The sequence below is a fragment of the Drosophila tropicalis genome, unplaced genomic scaffold, assembly GCF_018151085.1.
Source record: "Drosophila tropicalis isolate 14030-0801.00 unplaced genomic scaffold, ASM1815108v1 contig_188, whole genome shotgun sequence".
Taxonomy (NCBI): domain Eukaryota; kingdom Metazoa; phylum Arthropoda; class Insecta; order Diptera; family Drosophilidae; genus Drosophila; species Drosophila tropicalis.
Window position 1 is genome coordinate 156,391 of NW_027172634.1, and position 8,324 is coordinate 164,714.

The window sequence follows — 8,324 nt, forward strand, 5'->3', positions numbered from 1 at the left end:
AAATTTGGGACAGTCATTAACAGATATATCAAATTAAGAAATGTTTAATTAAAAAGTAATCGCGTTAAAAGTAACGAAGTTATTTACAAAAGTCACTGTATTTGACCGATCGTTCCTATGGGAGCTATATGATATAGTTACCCGATCTTGATCACAGTAGTTAATAGGCGAAATAATCTCTCTAATATTAAGTTTCACGATAATAGCACAGAAAATAACGAAGTTATTGAGAAAAGTCACTGTTCGTGACTTTGGGGTTTGCATGGGAGTTATGTGATATAGTGGTCCGATCCGGCTGAATCCGCATAACGAATCGCGTGGACAAATACACAATAGAAAAAAAACAAACAAATAACACTATAGCTATTAAGTATATTAATAGAGAATCTGAGCAGATTACAGGCAGTAGGCAATTGTAATCAGAGCAGAGGATCCTAAAGGTTTCATGCATGGCATAGTTAGAAGAACAACGACTAAGCGTTAAAAATATAATAGGATATCCACTCCGTCTACATGATACCAACAGATTAACCTTAGCCAATAACTCAGGGAGTCAATATCACCAATTAGGAGCTTGTGCATTAAAATAACACCAAGCATAATTCTACTGTTAATTAAGGAAGGAAGGTTAAACGAAGTTACTCATAGAATACGAAGGAAAATTGACATTTCAATCCCAGCTTATTCCACGGATTCAAGTCTAACTGGTGGGACTTATATTTAGTTGGCCATGTGCAAGATCCATACACTTGAATACGACGGACAAGCGAAGTAAAAATAACTTTAGTTGTATGGGAGTAATCAAATTCTTTTAACCTTTTAATGAAACAAAAAACACTTATGGCCTTTGCGACCATGGTGGAAATCATTCATATTGTTTAGACGTTCCAAAGGACTACTCTTTAGAAAATAAGTATCTAGTTGAGGGGAGTTACGATGAAAAGCCATTACCTTACATTTAGTAGTGTTAAGAAATAAAAGATAAAACTGGCACCAGGATAGAAAGTTTTTAAGAACAGCTTGTAGCCGACTAAATGAATGTTTCTTTATAAGTGAGATGAATAATGTGAAAAGCAGAGGGCCAAGGTGACTACCTTGAGGTACACCAGATGTCACAGAAATTTAGAAATTAGAAATTTAGAATTAACAAAATTATAAAATTGTTTAGGGTTAGAAGAAAAACAAAGTTTACACGTTTTTCTTCCCTACAGAGCATAATCTGATGAACTACGTGTTTTTTGAAACTTCTAATAATACAGAGGTCTTCACATTTTTATACCCTTGCAAAAAGGGTATATTAATTTTGGTCAGAAGTGTGCAACGCATAGAACGAAGCATCTCCGACCATACAAAGTATATATATTCTTGATCAGCACGACGAGACGAGTTCAAATAGCCATGTCCGTCCGTCCGTCTGGATCAACGCAAACTCCTCATAAACAGTTAGAGCTACCGAGCTGAAATTTTGCACGTAGGGTTGTATATAAAGGGGTTGTATATCTCGGATTCAGCCGCATCGGACCACTATATCATATAGCTCCCATACAAACCCCAAAGTCACGAACAGTGACTTTTCTCAATAACTTCGTTATTTTTTGTGGTATTATCGTGAAACCTTATATTAGAGAGTTTATTATTTATATTATGACTATATCATATAGCTCCCATGGGAACGATCGGTCGAAAATCGTGACTTTTGTAAATAACTTCGTTACTTTTAACGCGATTGCTTTCAAATTAAACATTTGTTAGTTTAATATATCTGTAAATGACTGTGCTAAATTTGATCAAGATCGGGCGACTATATCATATAGCTCCCATAGGAACGATCGGTCGAAAACAGTGACTATGATCAATATCTTCGTTATTTCCGCGCGCGATCGGACGCTAGAGACGCAAGCATCGACCTATGGCAGGCTAGATGGGATGCGTCGGACAAAGGCAGGTGAACCCACAGATTAATCCCGAACATAAGGAAGTGGACAGAGAGGACTCATGGTAAATTTCTACCTGACCCAGTTCCTGAGCGGCCATGGGTGTTTCCGACAGTACCTTCATCGTTTTGGGCACGATAGCTCTCAATGCTGTCCAATCTGCCCCGGCGAAACAGTGGAAGACGCGCAACACATCCTGTTCGCGTGCAGTCGCCTTGACAACGGCAGGAGGGCGCTTGAACGGGAGGCAAACGTTGAAATATGCGCCGAAAATCTTGTGGATCTGATGGTGGCGAGAAAAAGCATGTGGGAGGCGGTGAACAGTTTCGCCGGGTCAACAATCCACGAGCTGCGCTTAGCCGAGCGTAGCAGGGCTGGACCTGGAGCGGCATTGGAGGTAGCAGCTATCCTGCGAAGCAATTCCCTCGAGGAAGTACCGCAGGATCCCGGCCGCCACTGTTGCCAAAGCAGCGTCTCCCCTTTTTTCTTCCTTTCTCTGTTACCCACCTTCTTTTTCCTTATATGTATTTATTTCTTTACCCTATCTTTCTGTTGTTAACCCTTTCATCTCTGTTCTATTTTGTTGCTTAATTAATAAATAAATAAATGAATATATATATAAAAAAAAAAAACATGACCATATGAGTATCACCGAGAGTTAATTTGTCTACACACGATTGCTTGAAGTACCGAAATTTGAGTAATGGAACGATTGCTTGAAGTACCGAAATTTGAGTAAAATGGTTTCGTAGTATTCAAGGAGTCAACAGTCTAGAGGTTTGCGATTTTTTCGGTTTCAAGATATTTATTTGACCAATTCGTAATTCTGAAATTGGGCTAATTCCGGCTAAATATTTTATTGGAAATTATTTAACAACCTATCCACTTAGGTTAAGAGAAACACCCAGACATCTTGGTATTGCTCTTGAGTGGAAAAAGAAATCTTTGGACCATAATTATAGTTAGAACTTTTGCGAGCAACTTTAAAAACCAAATGTTTATCTTGTTTGCCCTAACAGCAAGCAACTTTTGGAAAAAATCCATGGTGAGTCCTGCAGGAAAACAAAGTGGTCTGTGCCCACGAATATGTAATCACTTAGCGAGAATAATTGTGAATATTATCAACACTAAATTTATTCAATAAAAAAGGTAATATATATAACGAATTATGGACAACAAATTTTTTAACGCTGAACGTAGAACATGCCACATAATTTTAAAATAGTCAGTACTCGAATCCTAAGGCTCAATAATCAGGAATCAGCATTAATCAAACAAACTAAATTTGAAACTAACCTTTAAACATATAACAATAAAACTAAACATCTAACGACAAACAGAACACCAGCGGATATCTTTATTTACGCAGGCACATATCTTTCTAATACACAAAGCAAAACAAATTTATCAATGAAAAAAAAAAAAATGAGGAAAGATTTTAAAATAAATACAATGTGTTGGAGGAAACGTCATAGTTAAATTTGATTTGTATATTAAGATTTCTTATATTATTTGTTAAAGATCATTGGATTTTTTAACACAGTACTTACATTAACATGTTCTAAATGCTTCTGTTATGACTCATGAAACCGAAATATAAAATTGATTTCTTTCTGGAATTCGAAGAGGAGAAGACCTATTTTTGTACACCACTTCACATGCTATTTGAGCATTGGAGTTTTGTACCATCTGCAACTGGGCAGATCAAACTTTGGCGATCGTGACAGGATATTGCACTTCGCAAGTCCCATCATAAAAACTTTTAAAAAATATATATAAATTCGTTTATTTGTTCATTTAATTGCATTCATCGTTACAGCATCATCTTGGACAGTCATCATTGGACTTGTCATCTTTACATCATCTTGGATAGTCGTCGACGGACTTCTTCATCATTGGCCTTAGCGAGACGTATCATCGTGGGACATTTACATTGGAGGCCTATCGTAAACTAAGTCAAACTGGTTGTGCAAATTTACATTACCAATTTCCACTTAAATTTTGACTTAATTGCCACTCATTAGCGAGCGTAAAGCTTTCACATTACACTCACATGTAAAACACTCATAAGCTTTAACACGTGTTAAGTATTAAGCACAGCGGAGTAAGTACTCAAACTGTCATATAGAGAAACGATCTACATTATAAAGCTCACATATTAAGCTCTTGAGTGAAACTTAATTCAAGAACTCGTTTAGCTCAGGTTTAATTCAGTTCTAACCTGCTAAATTTCTTTCGTTAAGGGCTTAAAATGTCTCCACCAGTTGAAACGCAGCTCCTACCTCTTAGACAGCAACGGAATCAACTGCAATCTAATATTAAAAGTTTGAGAGCTTGAAAATTACCCTATTCTATTAGATTGTCAGTCTCAAATTGTTGAGTCGTATTTGAAGCAGGCATTACAAGTTTTAACCAATATTGAGAAGCTTCATCCAGCAGACGCGAATCGGGAAGAGATAGAAAATCTTTTTATCGAAACAAAGGCAATCATATTATGGCGCATCGGCGCAAGTAAAAAGGAAAAACCGGAAGAACTTAGTTTCTTAACTTCATCGGCTCACATAATCGGCTTCCATCCCTCAAATTACCTGAATTCGACAGCAAATAATGAGAATTCAAAAAATGTATTACTTATTTTGGAGCTTTAATCGATTGCAATTTAAGTGGAGGCGATATTGAACTCCCCTCCAATATCCATTCACAGCGATGATCACAATGACGGGGTTGCATCCCGAAAGCAATGTAGCACGGGATAAATTAGTTCTCATGAAAACAATCTTCCATCGCAATGCTGGATTACTGGTCTTGTGGTTGAAGCTATACCTGTGGCAGATGGAAGGGTCAGAGTAGCCGATGTTCGCACCAAGAAAGGAATTATTATTAAGATCATTGGAATTTCTGCCACTATATTTACATTATCATGTTCGAAAAGCTTCTGTTACATGGCTCATGAAAAGCTTCTAACTCATGAAACCAAAATATAAAAGTTATTTCTTTCTGGAATTCGAAGAGGAGAAGACCTATTTTTGTACACCACTCCACATGCTATTTGAGCATTGGAGTTTTGTACCATCTGCAACTGGGCAGATCAAACATTGGCGATCGTGACAGGATATTGCACTTTGCAAGTCCCATCATAAAAACATTAAAAAAATATATATGTGGGGTTTTATTTACGATATAATTATAAGCCAAGGGGTTTACATGATAATACGACTTCATAGAGATTACACTATGCTAAATGACAATCGACGTTTGGCTCGGCTCGACTTTGGCGTCCGTCTATGACGCCTCGACTTTTCACGCCCGACTTTGGCGATCGACTTTTAGTGTCCGACTTTGACACACGACTTATAGCACCCGTCTATGGTACTCGACTTTTAGTGTCCGGCCTTGACACTCGACTTATAGTACCCGTCTATGGTACTCGACTTGACCTTGCATCCGACTATGACGTAAGACCTCAAAACACGTCCGTCTTATTCAACGCGCAAAAACCAACTCTCTCGTCGTCATATCTCATTCGTTCGTCATCCCTCTTGATCGTCTCTTCTTACACGCTCACGTTCTCTCTTTGATCGTCGTCTCGTCTCTCGTCTTCGTGTACAGTGGGTTTGATGTACATCGCAAATCCACATCCCACATTCGGCCATTCTGATTACGCATTCGACCCGAATGCTGGGTCATCTTCCTCGTCGTCTCGGTTTAGGCTCCAGGGCTTCATGTACTCTGCACATGTTGACGTCACTTTAGGCCCTTCGCACTTGCCAACTTTTTCGACATCGTATGCGTTGTTGTGCTTCACCTTCTTAATCTGTTAGGGTCCAAAATATTTCGGTTTTAATTTGAGACCACTCCCAAATTGCGTCCTCTTAATTGCAACCAGGTCGCCAACGTCATAAGATCGAGCTTGCTTACGACGTAGGTTGTAGTACTTCTTATTTTCGTCTTGGATCTTGGAGATGTGTGCCTTCGCCTTGGCACGGAGCTCGCTTCTTTCGTCTGTAAATATTGCCTTCGTTTCTTGGTTGATAAGATCTCTCAGTTTATGGTCATCCTTGGTCCTCATCTTTACGCCAGCTAGTAACTCAAATGGAGAAGTGTCAATACTTCTGGTGTACGTCGAATTGATAGCCTGCTGAACTTTGCTAACATGTCGATACCACTTCGTCGGATCATCAATATATTTATGGTCTTTGTGAATCGACTCGAGAGGACCTTCATGCTTGCCAACTTCACGGCTACTGATAATACAGAGAATACAGCTTTTAATAAAAGAATCTTTGTAAATCAGCTCTTTCGTCTGTGTTGCCCAGAAATGTCCTTTGTTATGGGCCTGACCAATAATCTGATCCTTTTCTGCGTTGGGGACAACGTCATCCTTCTTTACAAGTACCACCGGACATGTGTACTCGGACGTTGATTCTTTAATTATGCCATCAGCCAACCATTCTTCGACTTTCTGGTTCACGCACTCTGCCACTTCTTCATTGGTCGTCTTAGTTGCTACCAGTTGACAATTAGATATCAAATCGATTACATCTTTTTTAGCACTTGTGCTTGCCGTTTCGTCTTTATCAAGTTCATCTTTATTATTTGCGACATCAATTTTTAGAATGTTAATTTTATCACTTTCATTTTCGAACTTTTCTACTCTTACACCATTTCGACTAAATATAATGTCAGCTTGCAAACATAACTCCTCGCCTATGATCATTTCGACATCTAACAATCTAATCGGAACTACAAGAAAATCTAGCACGAACGATTGGTCGTCAATCAAAACAGAATTCACGAAATGTAAATTTACCGCCGCCAAATCCAATTAGGAAACCGTCAAAGCTACTCAACTCTTGCTTTTTCAAACGTTTATACAAATCTTCGCGAAGGACACAAAATTTACTTCCCGTGTCGAACAATGCTTTACACTCAATATTGTCAATTTTGATCACTTTACGGGTTATTTCTGTTTTCGACTTTATACTTCTTATGTTTGGTTTGAATTGACTGTTCATCTCTTCCTTTTTACAATCTTTAGCTATATGACCAAATCCATTACTTTTGTAGCACTTTCTACCTTTCTCTTTATCATCACAATTTTTCGAGTAATGTCCTTTATTTCCACAATTGTAACACACGACATCGTTCTTAACATCTTTATTATTTCTTTTCATCATTTTGTCTTTCACTTTTGCACTGTTCTTGTCGTTTTTGTATTTACCATTGTCTTTCTTACTTTCTTTTTCACTCATTGTTTTATACTGCTTTAATTTCTCTTTAAACTTATTTAAATTTTTCGCTCCATATAAAATCGACTTATTCTCACTTTTTTCATCAATGCCGTCAATTAAATATTCTATTAATGAATCGTCTTTTACTTGTCCACGTGAAGCTACATCTTTCATTCTGTAAAAGTACTCAAAAACACACTCATTGTTTTTACGCTTCATTTTCATCAGTTGCTCATGTACGTCTTTACTACTCACGCACGATTTGAATTCACTCAAAAGTGCTTTTTCGAGAGAGTTCCACGAATTTATTCCTCTCTCACTCAAGACAAACAGTTTCGCGATGCCTTTTAACGCCTTCTCCGCGAACAGAAACTTTTGGAAATCGTTCCAACACATCAACGTTGCTTGCTCATTGAATTCGTTAATCCAAACTTCTACTGCAATAGTATTAGTGCCGTCAAAAATACGAATGTTCTCTTCCACGTCGCGAAAACTTATGGCAAAACGCGGCGTCATCATTCTATCTCTCTCTTCGTTTATTCTTCTGTACTCCTCGTTGTCGTTCTCGCTTGCTCTCTCGTGCGGCCTGTTCCTCCAATTTTTCTCTGTTGCTACGTTCCTCTCTGTAGCTACCGATTCATGATCTGTCTCGTCGTTTATTTCATCATCTACTTCGTCGTCTGATTCGTCTTCGTCTTGTGATGCCAACAAATTGTTCAGCTTCAAATTCATGAAAATATGCAATGCAAGGTCGTCGACACTATACTTGATTCCCAATACATTGCAAATCGAAACAAGATCACCGTTCGTCAAATTTCGTCGTACATATTCCGCCTTTGCTTCGTACTTTGCGTTCGTTTCATCGTAATCGAAACCAGAAAATTCTCGAATTCTTTTGCGATTATTTCTATCTTCCTCGCTCTCATAGATAAATTTATGCAATGCTCTGATATTGTCTGCTTTACCCGTTTTCAGAGTATCACTTATTAAATCATTTAGACACGACATAGTTAATGCTTTAATTTCACCACTAGCAGAGCAGGACCGACTTAATACGACACGATTGTTCGAGAAAAAAAAAATCACTTTTTTTTTTTTTTTTTTTGTTTCACTCTTCTCCCGCACGAACGCACAAAAAATGTATGTGAGGTAGTCTCTT